At 35.2% G+C, this 23824-nt stretch overlaps 1 protein-coding gene and 1 long non-coding RNA gene across 6 annotated transcripts in view; one reads left to right on the top strand and one right to left on the bottom strand.

The window, feature by feature from the left end:
- Nucleotides 1-1442, bottom strand: part of LOC143443858 (uncharacterized) — a 48476-nt gene extending 47034 nt beyond the window's left edge. The window contains exon 1 of the long non-coding RNA XR_013113175.1: nt 1341-1442. This is a non-coding gene — a long non-coding RNA (uncharacterized LOC143443858). The remainder of the gene's footprint in view (nt 1-1340) is intronic.
- Nucleotides 1-23824, top strand: part of Dgkb (diacylglycerol kinase beta) — a 625059-nt gene that overhangs the window by 486474 nt on the left and 114761 nt on the right. The window lies entirely within an intron of this gene.

Below are 23824 nucleotides of genomic sequence, written 5' to 3'. Positions count from 1 at the left end.
TATCATCATTGCTCATATTATCTGACTACTTGGTAATGAGTTCCAGTCACCTGAAATGGCATTTTTTATTTTTGTTTTGCTTTGTTTTGTTCAGTTCTGTTTTCAAGGACAGACCTGGATAAGAATGTCATTCAGAGTCATACCAGCCTTTCAAGAATAATTTCCACTGTACAGAATCATTTAACTGCTGCCTTAAATATGATTGTCCCTCTACCCACATCTCTCTCATGCCCCCTTCACAAACATGCACATGTAAAATATACTCGTATAGCTCTCTTTCCATAAATTACAACAAATAAACAGATTATGCTTTTATTAACACTTTTTTTCTCAACTTAATTATTTTCTTGATTAACGGATGGTTTCTGTCTTCATTATAAACTGTGTGGGATGGACAAAACTTTAAATGAAATGGGACTCAGCACTGGAATTGAGCAAACTGGTAACATTTATGCTAAATTTGTTTTATTTTAGGGTTAGTAAATATAGTTTATTAAAATATTATTTTACCATATGCTATTCATACTTAATAGACAGATAGCAGGGCAAACTTATAATAAGACCAGAAATGTCACTATACACATGAGTCAAGTCATTCACTCTGTAGCTTAATGTCTATTCAGTCAATTTGATTGTGAAAGTCCTCTCATTCATTTTAGCAAATAATCATTTTGGTGTTCACGATATTCAACAAAGATGATACCATATCAGAGCCTTTACATTGATATTTCCCATCGTTGGGAATACTCTTATCTCAAATTTTCATATTGTTTCTCCTTTATTTCTTTGTGATCTCTGAAAACAAGTCAGTATTATGATATACAGTAGTGGAAGAAAATTCAACTGATCCTCTAACACAGACTTCTACTCCTTCCTTTCTCACTATTTACTGGCTTTTGTAAAGCTTTAAGTACTGTAATGAACTAAAACTTGTGCAGAAACAGTATATATCATAGATGAAATGGATGCTTTAGGTTCTTTTAAGATTTATTTATTTTTACAGTGTGTGTATGAGCCTTTGCCTGCCTATATTTCTGTGTATCATCTGTATGTAGGGCCCAGTGAGTTCAGAAAGTGGATGTTGAATCCCTTTCAATTGGGATTACAGACAGCCTCCATGTGAGTGCTGGGAATTGAATCTGCATCCTCTGCAAGAGACGCTAGTTTCTTTAATCACTGAGCAATCTCTTCAGTCTCTAGTTGAAGGACTTTGTCAAAGTATATCAATATTCATTAAACCAAGAAACTGGATACCATCTGTATCACTTGCTTTTCTGTTGCTGGGATAAAGGACTATAACCAAAAGCAACTTCAAAGAGAAGAGTGTTTACTTTGCTTACCGTTATAGAGGTTTAGAATCTTTCATGTCCGGGTAGACTTGGCAACATTCAGTGGAGGCAGAGCAACAGGAGTAACAGTGGAAGCAGAGAGTGAAAGCAGGCAATGGGACAAGGTTATGAACCCTCAAAGTCCATCCCTAGTGATGCACTTCCTCCAATATGACTTCACTTCCTGGTGGTGCAATAACCTCCTCTTTGGCACCACCAACTGGGGACCAAATGATCAAATACATGAGCATCTAGGATGCATTTCTCACTCAAACTACTGCACTATCCTACCACATAATCGACCAATCCCTGCCCTTCTCAGGATCCTTACATCTATCACTATGGATTTCTTTTGCCAGTCTGTATTCTCTATAATGAATATTGTGTAGCACAGCATAAGGAAAATGAGTCAACATTTGTGTCAGTGTGGATCTGCTGATTACTGCTCTGAACAGTCTCAGGATATACACCGATGAATAAAATTTTCTGGACTCTAAAGTATGCATATGACAGATGTGGAGTTGCAGAAGAGCTGGGTCTTCTTGATGGTGGATCCCCATAACTTTACTTTTTCAAACTTTATTTGTAATGATGTTTCTTAAATGATTTAACCTCACTTGTAGTCCACCACTGACCAGAGGTAGTGGAAAAGAAAAGATACAGGGGTGTGGACCTGTTTAGAAAGGTTCTTTGGAGCAACTCTCACCTGTGTTGTTTGGAAATCGCAGTTCACTTCACAGGTTGGCGTGGTTGTCAACTCGAAAACTTTTCTTAGATACACAATCAGTCCAGTTCAGTAGAGTTGGGTAAGCAACAGTGGTGACATGACCTAGCAGAGTCAGCCAAGCTGCAGCTTTGGCTCTAGTCAGCAGGAGGGACCCAAAAATAGATTCTCAAATGTGCCTTTCTCTCAGGGAAGCAAAAATCAGCAAAAACATGAGACACGCAAGCATTGCACAGCTATCTGTTACCAACAAGCCAAGCTCTGTCTCTGTCAGTTTATGGAGTCCTATTTATACCTTCCAAAAATCACTTGTCCTCCATGTTGCTTGCCTCAGCACAAGTCTTACCTCAGCATGTGCATCCAATCAGCCTGAGTCCACAGAAGCAGCAAGAAGCTTCAGCACACCACCAGAAGTATTTTAGTAAGTTTCTCTCTACAGAGTTCCAACACATGCGGCTCAACTATGCAATGTAAGGCAGACCAATACATGAATGTAGTTAGAAAAGAATACTTCATCACATGTCCCTTCATGTGATTTCTTTAGCAAAACATCCTTTTTTCCTGCGTCAACATCAGCAAAATGTTCCTTCACAATCTGCCTTAGCCTTTCATACCTGTGTCCACTTTAATGAAACTTTTCTACATGTGTTTGCTGGAGCAAAACACCATCCAACCAACTTTCCAAAGATCCCTTAAGTTTCCACTTCTGATCCATTAGAAATTCCTTTGGTTTTCAGGTACACTGATCTTAGAAGTAATTAAGGTAAGAACTATGAGTTAATTTTTGAGGCAGTAGGTATTGTAAAGGCCAGAAGTTGACCCTATGTGGGCTTCAGGCTTGATGTCTTTTCCCAAAGATGCTCCACCTTTGTGGCTCTGTCCACCATGAAGTCAGTCACTTGGAGCTATGCTGATTAATATTCTATGACTTTTTCCACTGTAAAGTTTCTCCCAGATATATAAAATGGATCTAACAAACCCAAGCTGTGTTGGATACCCACAGTCACATGACATTTGCATTACAGGGTATAGATAGTGTTGGACCAAAATATCCAAAACCAGGGGATGTGCTCCGACAGAACACCAACATACAGGATTAGCAGCAATAACATGAGGGTTATTGATAATGATAACGATAACCAGTACACTGGGGTTCTCTTGCATGCAGGCAAGAAGAACCCTGAACTAAGGCTAAGGGCAGCTTATATACCATTTTCACAGAATTTACAAAGGCAGTTATACAATTACCTCTTAAACAATGACCACAAAGGCTAAACTTCAACAGCCGTTCCCAGGCCTGGTTTCTAAGTAACTCAAATTTGTACCTTATCTTTTACAACAAAAAGGGTCACCTTAAGTGGCTTCTGTTTACCCAGTTGTACTGTGTTAAGGGTCTCAGCTTTCTGATTACTTCTTATCTTGAGCCCTATCCTGGAATGTGTGTTTGAGTCTGGAATGTGCTCTTCCCAGGATGTGTCTCTGGAGGAAGTTAATGTTTGAGTTTAAAACTGAAATGGGAGTTTCTCTTTAATATTAGGTTTCTACAATAGTCAGGTGGTATTTCTTTTTAAACTTTTAGAATACTGCTTAGAGTTACTTTCCAAGTGACTTGAAATTTTCTGCTGTAGTAGTTATAGCTGTGGGCTAGAATCCTAGGGACTAAATCACAATGCTTTTGTTGGTGCTTTCTATTAATGTCCACATGACATGTGTACCCAACCATGCACCCAGTGCTGTAAGTTCTGCTCTATAATTCCTAGTTCTAGGCCACATGCACATTTGTCTGAATTACTGCAGATTCTTCTCTTATTCTATATTGAACACAAAATGTCATTCTTTTTATGTCACCAGATAAAGAATGCACACCAGCGTTCACAAGAAAATAGTATGATGCCTCAAAAATCCAAAAAGGCTTATGAGAATACCACTTCTTTATTAATGCTGGAATACCAAGGCTTTTGTGTTGTCATTTACACTGGAGAATATGTCCTGGATATTGCAGACCTTGGGTACATAAAGTGAAAGAGTCCTCACAATATTTATACAATTTATCTGGCCACATTCTTGAAAATAATTTACCACAGTTCAGTACAGAGCATTGTTACTCACTGAGCTAAATAATGTAGTTGCTCTCAACTTTTCCCCTCAGGAGCTACTTATAACATTAAATAATGTCATGGACCTCAAAGGACTATTGCTTATGTGACTCATACCTATTACAGTTTACAATTTCAGAAATTAAAATAGTTTAAATAAAATTTAAAAACAATGATGAATTCAAAGTTTAAAAGAAATACTAAATCTATGATATACTAACATAACATGCATTTACATACTATGGAAAACTACTAACATGAGCAGTGCCATACTGATGTTTTTTATAAAACTTTCCACTGCCTAATATAATGGAAGCTTGCTTTATCCATCTCTAACTCCATCCAACCTGTTGTATATTTTAGTTGAAGTGCAAGAAAACAACCAAGCCCTGTAAAGACATGTGGTTAGAAAAAGAATGTGCTGTCTTCTCAAATATTTTTAGATACTATTCGTTGGCTCTATATGAAAGTTGAACAAGAGACAGTCTATTAAAGGTTAGCTGAAATATGGAATGTAAAAACCTTGATGATTTTTTTATTGTTGTAAAATATCTATAGTGGTACATTGAACTTTGAATTAGTTTCTAAATGCCTCATGATCTTAACAACACTGTGAGTTAACCATTTAAAAATATAAGTTCTCTGTAAGATTTTACTTATCAATGCAGTTTATTAGATGGTGTAATGTGGTGCTTTTGATAATGTCTTAAATGCAAACCTTTGCAATGTCTAGTTTTCATTTTATTTTACTTTTTAAGATATAAAGAAATATAATCCAGGCTAACCTCAAACTTGCTATACTGATGAGAAGGACTGTACACTTCTAAGCTCCTGCCTTCATCTGATTACTGGAATTCATGTGTGCACCACCTCACCTGGTTTGCATCTTGGTTATGCAACCCAAAGCTTCTTGAATGCTAGGCAAACAGTCTACCAACTGAGTTCCCTCCACAGCCTACTAATTTTCAACAAATTGTAGTGTGTGTGTGTGTGTGTGTGTGTGTGTGTGTGTGTGTATTTAAAATAAGTCGTCCAAAATAATCATGTAATCATGGTTTGACTCTCAATAAGTAACTCATTGAGGTTCAGAAAGAGAACAAAAGGTGTTTAGCTCAAATTACCACCAAGTCACAAATGTTCTTCCATTGCAAGTACCATCAGCAAGTACCATTGGATGATCTGTGTCTGAGGTGGGTATACCTATTACACATTGCCACAAATAATGTTTAAAAAGATGTACAGAGGAATAAAGACCAAACAAAATTTTAAGCCTTTAACAGGGACATCATAAGGCTTTTACACTCCTGTGATTGTTAACAACAAAGACTGCATTTTTGGCTATAGTGTAGATTCAATTTTTTTCAGGCCAGAAAACAAGTACTATCTAATATTGTTTTTGTCACATCAGTGAGAATGTTAAAAATGTACCACAATAGTTTTTATTGCATCAGTATGAAATGAGATGTTTCAGGGATTGCCCCATATTTGGAGAACTGCTGATATAGTGGACCAATGAGATGTTCTGCATTAAGTGAAAATCCTCTACATCCTATATTTGATAAAGTTCAAGACAATTTCCAGAACATGTGAGGCCCTTTTATGTATATAAAGCCTATGTCATATGATTCCAAACACTCTAATTCTTCTTTTTTTTTAAAAAAAAAAAAAAGATGTGTACACTTTTCATTTTGTTGCCTGTTTAGTCCACAATGAATACATTATTAATCTGCTACCAAACATAAATGCATCTTGTACTGGGAATACATATACAATTGTGTTACTGTTTGATTAATTTTATAGTTGTCTACTGTCATATACCATAGTTTATCAATATTTTATGACTTCAAGGCTGATGTCATGAATGGTGATACACTAGAGAACATCATATTTGCCTTCCTTATATATTGGTCAAAAGAACAATAAACGATAATCCATACATACAGAACAAGAAACTATTGTATAACATCTACCGGTACAAAAGATATGCTCTTCAAGAATACCTTGGAGGATCTTGACAATGGCCATGTGGTAAGCCTACAGGCACAGTGATTAGGATGTCAGCTGGCTGCAGATCAAAACTCCACCTGCTACCTGATTCCTGTTTACCTTTACGACATTAAAGGATGGTGACATTAAGGAGGTTTGAGGAGATTAGTTTTACCTTTGGCTATGGATCCACCAATGCACAAAAGTTCTAGAAATTTTCTGCACCTAGCTCACAATTATTTGAGTAAATTCCAGGCCCCTTTGGAACTAGAAAAATGACCAAATTATACTCTCAACCTACCTAAGCATTTTTCCCATAAGACAGATATTTTTCCTCAGTCAAGAGTCAAAGAATTAAAGTCAGGTCTGAAAACTGACTAAAGTATAGAGAATTTTGAGTGATGGTATTCAAAGAACCTGCAGCTGACCTCAATCATTTTCTCCAGACTTCTTTTCATTAGACACATTCAGTAGCACCTTCATGTACTGCTCATTTAATTTGTCAATTGAGCTTACAAATCTTCTATTATTCTATTATTTTCTAAAGGCTCTGTGTTTAACAGCCTATCTTTTTGTTTCATGCAATAATTACACATCTACATTTTTATGTCCATTAAGTATCATTTCCTGGTATCTATGACTTGAATATTCTATATTTTATTTTTGTTTTTTGCATTTTCACAAGAAATAGACAGATGCTCCACAGTGTGATCATCAATCAGGTTCCTCACAGTTAATTTCCTCTCCTATTCTCGGTGACACTCCTCCCTTTTTCTAAAGCATAGCCCTTACTCCTTAGTAAACAAAGTGTCCTATGTCCCATCATCTACACTAAATTTATCTGATAGATTTTCTACTGTATTGTTTTTTATAATATACCTTCCTTAGGTTATAGACTTTACACTGAATCTTCTACTTCTATAGGCACATGTGAAATTTCTCCCTTACTTATCATGGGATAATTTTTTCCCAAGCCTTAAATAGCTATCATCATGCAGTGGCAGATGAAATACCATCTCTTTGTGTGTCAGATTTTAAACCATAGAGAGGTGACTGCTTCCATGTCAGTTAACTTGTACCTGCAAATATTTATTCTGTCCATGATTGTAAAAGATCCTAGGGTGGATGCCAAGTGCTATGTTTACTCTATCAGCTCCTGTGTATGCTTCCACAACTTTCAAGATGCATAGTGCTTCCCTTGCCATGGTACAGTCCTCTGTGTTCTGTGCTCTAACTGTGCAAGTATTTGGCTGTCAAAACAAGCCTAGTTGTCCAGACAAGTAAAGTGAGTTCACCCTGAAAGAAATGTTTCCCCCAATAACGTAAAACTTCCAGTTTCTTAATTGCATCTCATTAGATAATAAACATAACACATAATAACTATCATAGGTCTAAGCCTGGGCAAGAGATAGGCCTTTTTTAAAAAAATTACTTTGCCTTAATAAATAAGTTCTGTGCTTGGTCTTCTATTTTTGCAGATGTACATCTGCAGAAAACCAGATTTTCTTAAATCTTGAATGAAACACATGGTTTCAGTTTTGCTTTTAACTGATCCTTATCATTGTATGCTATTTGCTTTCCCACAGATCTAGAAGAATGGAATTGAAGATCTACTGTGCACCAACCTTTAGAGAGCCACAGGGAACAATGCAAACATGGCTCTATCATGTTTATCATGATCTATCAGATCTGTCTATCATGATCTAGCAGATCATGCCATCTAATCCTAGCAAGTCTTGAGCAAGAATTCACAATTTGCCATTTTCAACATTGACTAAACACATCATTTTTCTCATAACCTAGAACAAAATGGCCTCAGAGTATTAGACATGGTGGCAGTGCTGGAGAGTTGGCTCAGTGGTTAATGACATTGTTGGCGCAAGTTTTATTTCCATTAGTCACATGATGCCTCAAAACTATTTGTAACTTCAATTTTAGGAGGCCTGGTAGTCTCTTCTGACATCTGTAACCACCAGGCACACATACAATGGACCTACATACATGCAGGCAAAATATGTATACACATAAAATACTAAAATATTTGATAAAATAATATTAGAGATCTACTGTGAAATTTAGAATGTCACAGAGAAATGTGCCTTACTTTTTGGGTTCATTTTTGAAACAAGACCCTACTCTACTCTTGCAGTGTTTAGGTTTTTCTTCTCTTAAATGTTCTACCATTTTGAATAGTGTTGAGACTCACATTTCTGTCTGTAATAGAACCTATTTATCTAAATACCTATGTTTTCACAATTGATTTTAAGTTAGCTGGTGGTTCTTTATTTTTAATCCTTTTATTCTTATCATTAATTCCATATCCCTTCCATTCATACTAGATATTACTGTAGGCATATTAACTTTCTGTTAGATTATAAGATTTGCCAGATAAAATTATGATTAAAAATAAGCATCTGGTTTTGTTTTTATTAGCCATTGAACTTATTTCCATTATTAATTAATATAAAATAATCTTGGAGACATTATTTATGAAAGGTATGTACACCCTCTAACTTACCGATCATCATAAATAACTCTAATAAGTACATGCTATAATTTGTATATAAATATTTTTGCATTTAGGCAAATAATGCAAATATTTAAATTGATGAATATTACTAAATTAATCATAATATAATTATAAAAATAGATTGATAAAAGTCATGAATCTCAAAAAGAATTCATTGATGGAGGAGAGATAAATAAGAAAATATGGAAAAAAGAGTAAACAGGATATATCATATATATTTTTAAAAAACTTCCAAATACATAATCTATAAAAACTATTCATGATTAGAGGACCTAGAGACATCCATAGTTCAATGTTTGGCACTTACCTGACATACCAGAGTCTCTGTGTCCAGTCCTAAGCCCTGAAAAAATATTAAACTAAAACAAAGTGAATATCTGCTCACAGCCTTGGAATGGACTTGATGGCTTGAGTGCTTTTCTAGCATATTCAACATATTGATACCAATCCACATTAAACAAAGAAACTGAAAGACTGAAGAATTTCAATAATAACAAATAATGTGTATAATACAAACATATATGAAAAATGCTTAGTTTGAAACTACATAGGGTATTAATACTATTTTATTTTTGGTACGCATATGTAAATTCAAAATACAATGCAATGATTTTTAAAAACCTGAAATAATAAATTTTAAAAATATTTTAATTTTTAGACTTTCTAACATTAACTACTACTTTTAAAATTAAAAAGTTTTTATTGCAAAAATACTTATATTTGTTCTTAAAGAATGAAACCTCTATGGTTTTTATACAATTTTGTGCATATACATGAGCTGAGGTGGCAGAAGTGTTTACATATTACAATATCTGAATCTTCAAATGGGAAAAACAAAAGAGTTTATACGAAATTTTAAGTAATATGTGGTCTTTAAAAAAAGATAAAAAATACGGTAATAATGCAATACTGTATTTAGAATAAAACACAGTGGATATGGCCAATAGAAAAATGAAACAAATTACTTCCTATAAATTGACCATTAATACTAACTACCAATATTAAGTTATCACCATATTTGAAGCTCTTGTGGGTTGATATTAACCAATGCACAAGATGTACTTTTATCTAATCTTAAATGAACTTACAGTTCTCTACTTCGTTATGCATGTGCAGCAGCCAAATGCTCATCTTTCATGGAGAAAATCTAGTCTTTAACCTTTACTGTTATTTGACTCTATCCAATTAATATGCCCAGTCATACATTAGAAATATGTTAAAACTTGAAATAAATGTCTTAGATGAAAGCTTATAATACCACATCGTTTTCTGGGAAAGACTTTAATTAATTGAAGTATGAAAATATTAAATGCCTATAAGCATTTTCTATACTATTAAATGTCTTTTCCTCTTAAAAATTAGTAGAAAGGATAGTTTGAGATCATGACAATAGTTATAAGTACCTTGAGTCAACTACCCTTCAAATACTATATAGTTAATAATATCCTTTAATTATTTAACCCATTTTCTATTAATATTGTAATAATATTAGATGTTAAGATATATAGCAAATTTGTAACAAAAGGAAAAGAAAAAGTATTAGGCCAGTAATTGGAATAATATATATAAGTAATATTAGTTGATAAGTTCTGATGATAAATAAAGACAGATAAATGAGGTACAGTCAAATCTTGTTGAAAATACTAAAGGAGTTAAGTATGAATTAAAGTGAGGCCTCAAGCATGATGATGGACTGGTTAATCAAAGAAGGGGGAGTAGTTCTGGTATTCTAAGCAAGGCATTCTAAGTAAGAAAATGAGACATATTTATTAAGTGATCACAACTGTGTGTGTGTGTGTGTATGTGTGTGTGTGTGTGTGTGTGTGTGTGTGTGTATGTATTTGATATCACTTAAGGTCATTCCAAATAAGTAAATAGTTGCTAGAGTTATTTAGTTTCTCTACAATGAATCTTAAAATTCTATTTTGGGGTCAGAGATTTGGCTCTATGAGTAAAGGCTCCCAAGTTTGACTCCTAGAATCCACATAAATTTGATGGCAGATAATCAACTACACAAATTTGTCCTCTGACCTCCATACATTCATCATGTATCATGGCATATGTACCTACACACAAACACATATACACACAGTGATGTTAGGTTTAATTAGTCACTAGTTTGTCTGATTGAAAATATAATCTCTAAGAAGACAAAATATTTCACTTAGGTATTTTAGACACACTAGATGAATACATCTCACAGTAACCTCTATAATTAATCTAGGTTTCATTCATTTTTTTCTAAATGCTCCATTGGTTTTATCCTCTGCATATCCCACCTCAATCAATATTAATCATTTAGAAAGTGACCTCAAACAGACCAATGATCTTTTTGTTAAGACCTGGGCAAGAAGTTAGAGGTGGAGTCCAGTGGGAAAGTATTAGAATCCTGGATGACATCAGTTGCACAACAAAACTGAGAAAGCTAAAGCATTATGGTAGATCATTCTACTTTCTACCATCTACCTTACAAAGTGGAAACCTAAAGAATTATGGCAATTACAACCATGAAGATGTTGCAAATCATGTACTTGCAATTCCAGTCAACAGATACATAAGACCGATCCTCAGAAAAGTCCCCCACGGCTGGAAATAGTCAAGTCAACTAGTGGATCACAAACCAGTAGCCTGTAAATCACTGATACTGTTGACATGTGCAAAAACTTTTGAATTCAATCAATGAACAGTAATTTTGAACATTTATATCTATACAGAAGGCATCTTTCTTTTGCTTCAGCTCATGCTAATCATGGTTGTAATTTTTTCCTCCATGTCAACCTCAGACATGGATTCTAGAGATTAGCACACTGTTTGATACCATGAAAAATGAGGTGACAAGTGCAAACAGTATTTTTATGGGATGCGTATGCATTTTTATTGAGTGAGAAGTCATTTAAAAAACGTAGAGAATTTGTGTAATCAAAACTCCAAAGCTGGAATTTACTTTCACTGGAATCTTTCTGTGATATTTCCAAAAATAGTTTCTGTTAATAATAATAAAAATCTTTACTAGTTTTCATTTAAGTGAAAATGGGTCTACTGTGCCATAAATGAACATTTTTTAAGTTATTGAGTACTTGAAAAATTCCACAGAATTCCCATTAAAATCTGCAGTATTTTCCAAGGAAACATTTTATTTCTCAGCTTAAAAACCAAAAATCAAATGACTTTTATGAGCTGAAAACTCACCACCGGACACTAAATTGGCAATGCTTGCCTAGCAGGGGAAATATGTATGAACTGAGTATTAGCCTGCAATTGCAGCAAAAACAATCTTTGTGGACTGTAATGTGAGAAACTAAACCAGCAATTTTTTTTTGCTGAAGCTCATCTCATTACCTGGCCTTCTGAGGCAGAAAACTAGATGTAAGTGAATGTTCTAAGGCTTAGCACAAAGTGAGACTGTGGAATGTTATGTATTATGACAAGAAAATTTTGGAATATAGCACAAGCCAAAGTACTCTTAATGGTGCAATAAAAAAAAAAGTCTATAAAACACTTCAATATAAAGATAACCTGTCTCACATTAACTGGATAGAAGGATGCCAGATGTGACATATCAGCAATCTAGGTAACACACACATACACACACACACACACACACACAAATAAGTAAGAAGATAATTCAGTGGAAAAAATAATGATTTTATCTAGAAATATATGCATAAACTTTGCACATAATGTGAAGAACTACATGGATATGTGTGTGTGTGTGTGTGTACTGAAGTGATGTGTGTGATGTTAGTTCCAATAGATAACCTAAATTCAATAGCAGACAATACAAAACCAAAGAAAAACAAGCACATTTTCTAGTTCCAAGTCTTTTTAAAATATTAAATTACATGCAAAAGAGTCACTAATCTCCTTTCTAATACTCATAGGTTTTAACCTTTGTAAAGTTCACATGATGGCAATAGAATTGCCTGGAAGTAGAAAGCTCTGCACTTGGACTGGATCACCATCGCTGTGAGAGCATCAGGCCTCATCTAAGGATGTCCTTTATTAAAATAACAATTATCTATCTGAAGCCAGAATTGCAGGGTAAATGGCAGTAGATCTTTGGAAGTTTACCTTGATTTAACTGAGTGACACTGATGTAAGGTGTTACAAAGCCCCATGACTCAGTAGGTTTATTTGAACTTGAACACAGGTGTGGTGAGGAAAAAAAATCTGATCTGAGCAAATAAAATTTTATTGGTAAAGAAAACATTGGAAAATAATCAAAATTCAAATAAATACAGTGGATAAATTCTAGTATTTAATGATTATAAGATGGAACAGTCAATAGTATTAGTAACCCATTAAAAAACAGAATGTATCAAGTTAAAGATCAATCACTCCTTGTAATGGTGAGGTAACTATAGTTCTCCAAAGAAGTGTGTCAGAAGTATTCTTAACCACAACACAAAATTAAACAAGCAGTATATATGATTCTTTAAATAATAGTAAAATACAAAATTTTGCTTTTAAAAGTTAATTCCTGTCATATAGTTTTTTTTTTTTCTTTCTTTCTTGGTGAACTACTTGGTAATGCTACTTAAAAGAGGAAAGATGAACAGAAGAGATTGTTCAGTGGTTAGAGGCACATGCCGCTCTTCCAAAAGATACAGATTCTGTGCCCAGTTTTAATGTGGTGACTCACAAGTTCCAACTTCATTGTCCAACATGCACATATATGAAATAAATGCAAATGTTTCTTTAATGGAGAAAATATTAATTTTGGCTGCTTTTAGAAGTCTCAGTCTATGGTGGCTTGGACCCGATTTCCTAGACAGAATATTATACTGGTACAAACATATGGTAGAGAAAAGCTGTTCACCTCATGGCTAAATAGGAAGCAAAAATCTACATGGAATAGCCAGAGTTGATGTATTTTTTTGTTGTTGTTGGTTTTTTGAGACAGGGTTTCTCTGTGTAGTTCTGGCTGTCCTGGAACTCACTCTGTTGATCAGGCTGGCCTCTAACTCAGATATCCACCTGCCTATGCCTCCCAAGTGCTGGAATTAAAGGTGTGCACCACCACTGCCCGGCTAGAGTTGATGTATCTTAATGAATGATGTATCTTAATGTAGCTGAATCATTTCATATAGACTTCCTTTTTAAGTTTCCATAGCCCTAAAAATAATACCAACAGCTGGAGTTGAGGGTAACTATTCAAAACCTGAACTTTGGAAGATAATTTCATATTTGATAGCTACCTAAATATCAGAGGCTTTTAATTTCATACTATCTCTGAGAGAAATTTTATACTTAGATGTAACAGGATATAAATTGTCAATTTCAAAACTGATGTTGAACATATGTTAAAAATGTTTAACATATATAGATAGATAATTAAATAGATAGGTAGATAGATTTATACATGGGTAGATGATAGAAAGAGAGATAGATAGGTTTGTCTAGGAGCATTGCTATAATAACTAAATTGTATAATGTGATCTTAAATAATTCCTTCATTGTAAATAATCTTTAATAATTACAAAAGTTCTACTTTATTGTTCTTGACCATTGGTTCATTCTGATCTTGAACAAGGATGAGATTGAAGGACTAAGGTGTATTTGCCTCATGATTCTTATACAAGGTGAAAGATGAAAGATATATTAAATATTTCATAAGTTTTATTGTATAGAGGCTTTTAATGTTCAGGGAATAAATACAGTGCTATGGAGTAACTGCTGAGGAATCAGTAATGAGTAATCAAGAAATGAACCTCCGAGAAAGGTGTCATTATCTCAAAGAAGAAGGAGGAAGAAGGAAACAATTAGGCATCAATCCAGTAAAAGCGAACTTCTTGAAGAATAGGACAATCAACTGTGTAGGTTCTAAATCTGGCAGCCATTTTAAAGGAAGAGCAAAATCATTTGATGAACCTAGAACAATATGAGGAAAATGGAAAGTGGCCTGTTTCCAAATGAAAATAGTGAAGCATACATCAGTAACTACAAGGTGTTTAATGTGAGCACAAAGCAATAGCGACTTGATGAGTCTCCACACAAACAGATCATGCATAAACACAAAGTTCAAAGCAAAGTATTCACTTGGTAATTTACCACAAACTGATCACTGTGTATTTATTCAACACAACATAGGAAAATGGTGGTGGCAATCTCAAGATGATTTAAAGCTCTTTTCCTCCAGAAGAAGAGCCATGATCTTGGCCTTGAATATAAGGATTTTCTTGATAGCCGATGCAAGCTTTAATAACTAGCATATATCACTAAATATTATACTTTATTTTGTGTGTGAAAATGAAATCATTTAGTTTCCTTTTTTCACTTCCTTCATTTCTGTTATGCTTGAGAAGTCTATTCATGCCACCTTGTTTGGCTTTGCTTTGATTGTATTCATTACAGGGTAGGATCACAAAGAATCTGAAAAATAACTGCAGTTAATGTGAGTATAGATGTTGTGGGTTTTTTTCCTCAGATAAATGGATGAGATGATAGCTGTACCCAAGCTGCACCTGTGAATACTATGCTTGAGTTTGGCCCAGAGGACTTCTCTGTTTGAAATATACCTAAGCCTGGGTCTGGAAGGTTCTAGCATCCATACAATCTAATCTTCCAAAATGACTGATCCAATCCAGGTTCTCTCAGGTTCTGACTGATTTATTCTGATTGGCATCCTACTAACTTTCACATTATGTTCTAATCTTCTGGTTCTTTTTCATTCTCTAGTTCATTTGTCTTCACATGTATCCAACTTGTTCTCTCTGGAAACTGTCACTGGAAAACTGTCCCAGTAAAACTGTCATACACAGGCACTACATCCCCTTCTCTTGACACCCTTGCTCCTTGCTGTCCTTTCTGTGCTGTTCTCATTGAAGCTGGGCATGTTCCATCTCTTATTCATTCTGTCAAATATTTCTCTGATTTGTCATTTTATCTGACTCTAAATTAGATGTCACTTTCAAACATGGCTGCTTCCTTCTACAAACTAACCTTACCCTTTTTTTAGGGATTAAAGGGTATGTCTGTATTCCAGCCAGGTCATACAGTAATCTAGGCTGTGTCTGTACTTTTACAGGATTATATGAACCTAGAAGGTATTTGGATGTGAACTCTAACCAGGGAAGTCACATTGTTAGATTGAAATTTCTCTACATTTCCATGTGGTTTGCTCTTATTGCTAAAGCATTGCTATTTGGGATCTCATTCAAAACTAAAGAGAATTTTTGAAGCTCCACTCTAATGGAACTCAGAGTCTTACCTCTGTGAGTCTGACAAAAGTACAATAGACTTTAATGGGAGCACCCCTCCTAAAATGATTGAAGTTCCAAGAGCAAAAATAGCCTAAGTCCCTAGGTGTCCATCTTAGCCAGATGCTGAAGCCGCTTATTTACTTCACCCTCTAAAGTTTTAAATTCTATACATCTGTGTGTATGAGTGTGTTTCTGTGTCTGTCTGTCTATGAATGTATATAATAATAAGCATAAGCATCATAGAACAGTGTTTTTATTACTAAGATTGAGCCAAATTCCTGACTTATACAATAATTTAAAAAGTCTCTTAATTTGTCTTGTTTAAGGGTTGATGACTACTGACTTAATTAAGGTTTTACTGCTGTGATCATATACCCTAACCAAGGCACCTCTTATACGGACAACATTTAATTGGGGCCAGCTTACAGGTTCAGAGGCTCAGTCCAGTATCATCAAGGCAGGAGGATGGTAGCAGTATCCAGGCTGGCATAGTGCTGAGAGTTCTAATCTTCCTCTGAAGGTGGCTAGGAGAAGACTAGCTTTAGGCAGCTAGGATGAGGATCTAAAAGTCTGTGCCCAGAGTGACACACTTCCTCCAACAAGGTCATACCTCCAAATAGTGCCACTCCATGGGCCAAATATATTCAACCATCATAACTACATTCTTGAGAACTAATTGTTTCAGTAAAATCTGAAAATAGAATTCAAATACAATAAAATCAAATTCAAATACAAGACTGACCTTGTGTATGCCACAGATGAAGCTGCTTCCCCGAGAATGATATTCACACAAGAGATATTTTTCTTTTAGGTAGAAATCTGAGAACTTCATAGTCATTAAGATGTGTGGAATATGGCAGGTGTGACAGGAGATGCAAAGACAGATTATAAAGAAAAAAGAGGCCAAGTTTTCAAGTATTTCTGTTCTATTGTTCCTAAATACTATGGCCAAATGAAATTTTTATTCTTTGATGTTGTTCAACATTTAGTTTTAATATTTACCATAAGATATTAGGCCTTGCAAATATTTTTGAAAAAGTGACACGTATGTTAAAATGAATATAATATCAAATATCACAAAATAAATAAACTGAAGCAAAAGTTCAGTCTATCATATTAAAACCTTGGCTCTTAAAATTGCATTAAATACACACAAACACATTGCAGGCTATAATGTGCCATAAGAAAAAGTAATGCCTAATGGTATAGGAAAGCTATGATTTAATAAATCTGCATGGCATTAAAGGTTTCCCCAAGAAAATCTATCTGGGTCAAAACCAAATGTCATCTTTGACTAATAAACCAATTGTGTAATGAATTTTTTGCTGAATGACTCATTCTGTCTCATTGCAATGTTATTTAAAGTTTATTGTGGATGATTAAAAAAAAAAAAAAAAAAAACAACTGATAAAACCAGGAGACTGCATGAGAGTATAGCCATGAACTTACCAAGACTTAGAACAGGTAAACACATTGAATCAGCATATAATGATTCTTGTAAGTAAGAATAATTACATCAGTCTCAGAAGTGTAATACATGATAAGCTAGATAATTTTAATAGTATAGTTGTATGTATAAACCCACAAATAATGTGATTTGTTATCTGAGAATAATGAGAAAATAAGAACAGAGAAATAAGGACAGAAAATAATTAGGAAGAGTAAGGAACAACTTATTGTTACCTACTTACATTTAAAAAGATAATTACTTTCAAAACCAATCAACTTTTATTGATTAACCTTTTAGATAGTTTATCATGAGGAGTGAGACTATAGATTTACAGATTTTTATCTCTATGTTGGAAGAAATTACTACAGAAAAGTGGTGACCCTGTGCTCTATAGTATAGGAAGTTGTGCATTTTCACATTTTTATATGCTTTAACACACAGAATTGTTGTGGGGATTTTATTTGCTTACTGTTTTATCTTTAAGTAAATAACTTTCATAGTTCACATGATAAATTGTAGTTCCCTAGATGGCTCTCAGGAACAATGCAAAGGTGCCTTCATAGTTTCTCTCCCTCACATCTTTCTTAAGATTTCTCTTTCATGTATACTTCACTGTCCAGTCAAACCATGAGACTCTAGTTTTTTTTTATTAATTATTTTATTTATTTACATCCCAAAGCTATCTTCCCTCCTACCATCCGCTGGAATCTCTCAGCCATCCCCCATCTCTCATCCCTCTTTGCCTATCTGTCTGTTAAGTTGAATTCAGTGAAGTAGCGTTGAGTCAGTCACTTAAGAGTCAGTGCAGTGAGTGCAGTGCAGTGGAGGTGAGTTTATTTATGAGTTGATGTAGTTCGGTGCAGGTCAACAGAGGCAGTGCAAGCCAGAAAATAAAAAGAAGACAGAAAATTAGAACAAATTGCTGGAGTTAGTTTGAGGCCAAGCAGAGAAATTTAGTGAGAAGCTGGGAGAAGCCAGTTTGAATCGGTCAGGTTGAAGAGGAGTTTGAGCAAAACAATTTACTGAATAGATTTTAGCTAGGCTGAGTTTAGAAAGAACCAGAAAGGGCAAGCTCATTCAGCAGTAAGTCTCTAAGACAATTGCATCAGGAGAATAAAACATACTACAGCTATGCATACTATAAAACATATAGTATACGTATAAAGCACACTATAGCTTCTATAGCTATGTATAGCACTGCTGTAGGTTGAATATGAATGACTACTGTAGGCTTATATATTTGAATACTTTGCCTCAGTTGGTGGACCTCTTTTGGAAAGGTTAGAAGGTGTGTTCTTACAGGGAGAAGTATGTCACTATGTGCAAGCTTTGAGGTTTTAAAAGACTTGTCATTCCCAATTTACTCTCTCTGCCTCTTACTTATGGATCAACATGTGAGCTCTCACCTGTTCCTATAACCATGCCTTTGCTCTGCCCTCATGGAACCTAGTCCTCTGAAATTTGAAGCCAAATTAACCATCTTCTTTTATGAATTGCCTTGGCCGTAGTATTACCATAGCAATACAAAAGTAACTAAAATAAGTTGCCAGAAAAAAATTTCAGCCTGGCAAGTCTTTAATTCTAGCCTAATGAGGTTTACTTTATATTTCTATGCTTTGCAATCTATATCTTTTTAAGGTATTATTTTAACTTACTAAATTCATGGCAATTGGTTTTGACAATGGAAAACAAATAAAGGAAAGTACAGAGAAGTCAGAGAGTACATCATTAGAGAAGACTATCTTTAAAGACTATAGAAGAATTCTTTGAGGACTTGTAAATTGATTTAAAGAGATGTAGGAAGCCATTACAGGATTCTAAGCTAGTGTATTTTACAATATAAAAATTTATCAATCTGGAGATTGAAAATAGATTATAGACATGTCCGGAGAAATATCACCTAGAAAATCACACAGATAGAAGTGATAAAGAGAAAGTTTCTCAACCAAACATATATTACATGGTTACTAAGGGAAAAAAACACTAAATGAAACTATATGAAGAATAAATGAGTCATAGGTTTAAGATGTTACTTCCCCACTCTGTGACGAGCCAATGATGTGGGCTGTGGTATTGGATCTATTGGCTGATGCCAGTTATACAAACATGAAGACTTAAGGTCAGATCCATATAACAAATATAAAAAGGAGGGCACAGCAATTAGGACCTCTAACCCCAGCACTGTAGGTAGAAGTCGGACACAAAAGTGGATCCCTGAAGCTCATTGGCCAACCAGACTGGACAAATTGATGTCCTTCAAGCTCAGTGAAAAAACAAAACCCTTCATTAAAAAATAAAGGTGATGAGATGGATCAGAAAAAGACAATGAATATCACTGCTATCCCTCTTGTACCTTCACACACATATACCACATATATGCATATATCAACATGAACAAGTACATATGCCACATATAAAAATAAAGTGTACACATACAACAATAACAACACACACACACACACACACACACTCACACACACACACACACCACGTGAGCAAGCAATGACTGGCCTAAGAACAGCAGGGAAAACAGATACTTATGACCAAGGTATTTTGCAATGAACAACCCAAACAATTTACAAAATGAATAATACATGAGTTACATTAATGATGTTCATATTCAACAAACAACCAAATCTTAAGCAAGATAAAATAATTTGTAAAAGCACATTTTGAAAGATATATCTGTGGATGATTTCCCTTTTCCACTAACTTCTTTCTCTGCTCCTAAAGATGATTTGAAAGTACCATGTTTGATGTTTGAATTTTCTCACTCAGGCTCCGAGTTGTACATCTAGAAGGGCCAGAATGTAGTGGCTTCTTTTCTGCCTAGCATTTTGCATCATGTGCAGGTGGTCTAATGTGACATCTGCGGTGCCCAAAAGCTCTGCCTTTTTTGCTTGTCTTATTTGTTCTTTAATAAAGTACTAGCCACTTGGCCAAAACCATCATTTCTGAAAACTCTAATTTCAAAACAGAAGCCTCTCGTTTCATGGCTTGACACCAGACAGCAGGTACACAGAAGCATTTTCTAAATACAGGTAGGTTAAGTAGTTTTCCTGGGATAGCGACACAATCTATCCATACGTAAGACCACCTCAGCTTCTGAATTAGAATGAGCCATTTAATAAAATGTAGTCTCACCTGCTGGTTTAAGGATTGACACTTCCAGAGAGGGAATGGTATATAGATTTGTCTAAAAATTGTTTTTCTATTTGGGAGCTCTGAAAAACAGTACTGAAATATTCTTTTTATTTTTGTGACAATTGATAAAGAAACAAATAACCAGGTCTAAATTGCAGTCAATCCAAGACATGAATATGAGCAGATACCATCCAGCTGACACAGAATCGGAGTGTCGCTGTGACACTTTTCACAGCGTGAGAGCACACAGAACAGCGCGAATGCGGCCTAGCCACACTGGAGTTCCTAGGCAGTGCTGAGGAGGCAGCGCCATTTTCCCTGGGAAGGCTCTGCAGGAGGGAGAAGACACAACATAAATGAGTCATTTCATACCCACCAGCGACAAGAGAGTAGTGAATGACAGAACTTCTCACCGACAGGATCTTTTGAATGCAAACATTATAATTAATATCCTCTCAAACGGCACACGTGATTATTTTTTAAATCCCCAAATATTAGACCAATGTGACCCGTCATGAACAGAACAAACAAACAAACTGCAGTATTTCCCACTGCTTTCCATAGCGGAGATAAACAATGCTCACAATTTACAAGTGATCATTTTTCCTTGTGAGATTGCGCCTCTTTTGTAAAGAAATTGAAAAGGGGGTAAAAGTAGAGACTAACAATTTTCAGGCAGGACTTACCCTGTCTGAAGCTCCCGAGATTAGTGCCCTGCTTCTCCACACTGGTGTCTGCTTTGTTGTCTCAAAGGACAATGTGCTTAGGGAAGCAAAATGTTTAGGCACTGGACCTTTGTTGTGTACTTAGAGGGTATGTGGTTTTCACTAGTAATGGCAGAATTTTCTGCTGACCTGGAATAATTCACCTGGATATATATATTTCTAAGATTTACTAGAAAAAAAAAACACTTGTATGTTTTTCTTTTTAGGCAGTAAACTCTTAAAACTAAGATTTTTACTAGAGTCTCTTCAAAATGTTTACATTGAAAAGCTTTCCCTCAAAATAAGTAAAATGTGAGAGACAAACGAGCTCCAAGCTCCTGTGGCAGCTCAGATCAGAAAGAGCCCACAAACTATGTACCCTTTTCAGAACTGATAGGAAAATTCACCTTACCCAGGACTCAAGAATTTTGAAGCAAACTTATTTTGAGATTTATAAAATAACAAAACAAACATTAAGACAGTGTTTTAGGGACAATTTCAATCCAATAAATACAGTCTAATGGCTATGTGAAGCATACATGAAACTCTATCTAAATAAAAAGATAAGATGAAAGAAAACTCCTAGAATTTGTAAGTGAGAAAAACATCTTGTTTCGTTTTCTATTGTTTACCATGGAGCATTCTCTGGACTTTTTTAGATAACACAACGCTTTGGTCTTAGCATCAACTAATTTCAAAGTGGCTTTATGGATACTGTGATTTGTAGTCATTTCACTTAACTATAGATTATGATTCATCCAAGGACCACTAAGCCAGCATTCTCTACACTGGGTCCACAGATTCAATCTTTCTTCTTCCTTGTTCATGGAATATAATCTTTCTGATGATGTAGCCTATGTTCAGCCTTGTTATTGTCCATGAAGTTTCCTCCTGATAGGAGTGTTCTTTTTCCTGTCATCTGTTGACAGCCATAAAAATGACAGGGGTCCCATGAATGCAGAAGTTTAAAAAAAAACAGTTATATAATCCAAGTGTCTCCTCTATCCTGATACAACAAAGACCAGTGGCCCCCAGAGTATGTTCGCTATCAGCCTGGATCTTGTGGAAGGAAAGATGCGTATAGATTATAGCACATGTGATGGTGGAAAATCAGGACAGCATTAAAGTTCTTTGTGAGACAGTATTCCTCAACCTTACTCAGCTGATACAACATTCATCTGTCACAATTTATAGGCTGTCCAGCCAAAGTAAAGCCTTAGAAGTAATCCTTACTCTTGATGTTAAAAATCGGAGAAAATGAAAAAAAAATCCATTTCAGTCAGTCTCTGGAATTTAATGTTACAGAGAGGATATGAGATTTCCTTTCTAACCTTCTATTTTCTAGATTTCTTTCTCCTCTTAAATTTTTTAAAAATTTTATTAAAATATAATTATATCATTTCCTCTCTTTCATCTCTCCATCCTCTCTGATATTCCCTCCCTTAAATTCCTCCTATGTTCTTCCACCCCTGACTCTACAAATTCATAGCCTCTTTTTCTTTGATTATTACTATCACACACACACACACACACACACACGCACACACACACACTTCTGCTGAGTTTGTTTAGTGTTACTGGCACATAGGTATTGTTAGAGTTGACCACTGGGTTAGTACCAATTAAGGAGCTAATTACTGGGGATGGCTAATTCTCCTCCCTCTCTTGACAGTTACTAGTTGTCACTAGTTCTTTGTATAAGGATAAGAGCTGAATGAGTTATTCCTCTTTAAAACCACCATATCTGTTCTAGTCATTGTTTAGGTCTTCTTAAAGTAGTATTTTGTTAAGAAACCAAGTGTGGTTTTCCTGTCACTTCTAGGAGACATAATCTCACAGCAGACTTCCTCTTCCTCTGGATCTTATAATCTTTCTGCCCCTTCTTCTGCAATATTTCCTGAGGTCTGGGAGCAGGATTTTGGTTGTAGGTGTATCCGTTGGGGCTGGAAACCCCGAGTCACTTGATCTTTGCATTTTGACCAGTCGGGATTCTCTGTGAGTGATACTATTGCACATTAGAAGACATTGTGCTGTTCCAGTCACTTTTGAAGAACATAGGCTTCATGGCTACACGGGATTCCTGGATGGTTCCAGTGCTAAGAAAGCTAATCCTTAGGAAGAAGATTTTCAGGTCATATCCAGCTCAAGTCTGGTGTCTGAAGTAGTGCTTATTCAGCAATAGGGTCTTAACTTCAGTATTTAGAAGGCAACCAAGGGCAATAACCTATACTGCTTGAGGAGTCTTTTGTCCTCTTTTCATTAATAACTTGAAAGGAGAACTCTCCTGGTTGGCTCTCAGGTGTTTATTAAATGACCAGTGATATAACCTAACATACAATTACCTGCGTTATGTTACTTTAGGTAAATGTTAATGTTTTCTTAAGGCTTTTTTGAACAAGCTTGGTGTTACTAATTTCTCCCTGCCTGCTTTCCTTCTATATTCCCCTTGTTTCCCACTCTCTAATTAAAGCCTCTCCTGAATTTTTCCTGTTTTCCACATCTAGACATTAATAGCATAAAATGTGTGTCTTGGGGAGAAATGAGAGATACAGCTTTCCTCCAGAGCCCATGTTCCTGGGCTTGAGTCAGACCTGGACCTCCACATACAGTTTTTCCTGCAGTTAACTTCTTAACAGAGATGAGAAGCTGTTTCTAAAGCC

This window comes from Arvicanthis niloticus, chromosome 11 (assembly GCF_011762505.2).
Source record: "Arvicanthis niloticus isolate mArvNil1 chromosome 11, mArvNil1.pat.X, whole genome shotgun sequence".
NCBI classification, from domain to species: Eukaryota; Metazoa; Chordata; class Mammalia; order Rodentia; family Muridae; genus Arvicanthis; species Arvicanthis niloticus.
This window is presented reverse-complemented; position numbering and strand designations above follow the sequence as displayed.